This window comes from Sinocyclocheilus rhinocerous, unplaced genomic scaffold, assembly GCF_001515625.1.
Source record: "Sinocyclocheilus rhinocerous isolate Xijiao unplaced genomic scaffold, SAMN03320098_v1.1 scaffold1806, whole genome shotgun sequence".
Classification (NCBI taxonomy): Eukaryota; Metazoa; Chordata; class Actinopteri; order Cypriniformes; family Cyprinidae; genus Sinocyclocheilus; species Sinocyclocheilus rhinocerous.
This window is the reverse complement of record NW_015658531.1, coordinates 493084-493733: the sequence shown is the minus strand read 5'-3', so window position 1 is coordinate 493733 and position 650 is coordinate 493084. Positions and strand designations below refer to the sequence as shown.

The 650-nt window shown below is 32.3% G+C and overlaps 1 protein-coding gene across 1 annotated transcript in view; it reads left to right on the top strand.

Moving 5' to 3' along the window:
* LOC107722698 (mitogen-activated protein kinase kinase kinase 13-like) overlaps nucleotides 1-650 on the top strand; it is an 85211-nt gene that overhangs the window by 74856 nt on the left and 9705 nt on the right. The window lies entirely within an intron of this gene.

The window sequence follows — 650 nt, the reverse complement described above, 5'->3', positions numbered from 1 at the left end:
AAGCTGAATAAATAATTTTTCCATTGATGTATGGTTTGTTAGGATCGGACAATATTTGGCTGAGATACAACTATTTGAAAATCTGGAATCTGAGGGTGCAAAAAAAAATCAAAATATTGAAAAAAAAAACACTTTTAAAGTTGTCCAAATGAAGTTCTTAGCAATGCATATTACTAATCAAAAATTAAGTTTTGATATATTTACGGTAGGACATTTACAAAATATCTTCATGGAACATGATCTTTACTTGATATCCTAATGATTTTTGGCATTAAAAAAAATCAATAATTTTGACTCTCAATGTATTTTTGGCTATTGCTACAAATATACCCCAGCGACATCTATTCAGTATAACGTGTAGATCAGATGATAAAATAAAATAAATCCATACAGACTGTCAGATTAAATCAGTCATTTGAAAACTGTGTGAGTGATGCAGCTGTACGGTGTAGGGCTGTCCAAAAAAAAAATCGAATTTCGAATATTAGTTGAATTTAAAATAAAAATCCACATTCAAATGCAAAAACGTTGCATTCAAATTTTAGCTGTGCGTCAGGCAGCTCAGCGGCGCGCGCACAAGATGCGATGACGATGTAAGTGTCGTTGCATTTTAATGCTTTTGTTAGCCTATCCAGTTGAAGCCACTAGAT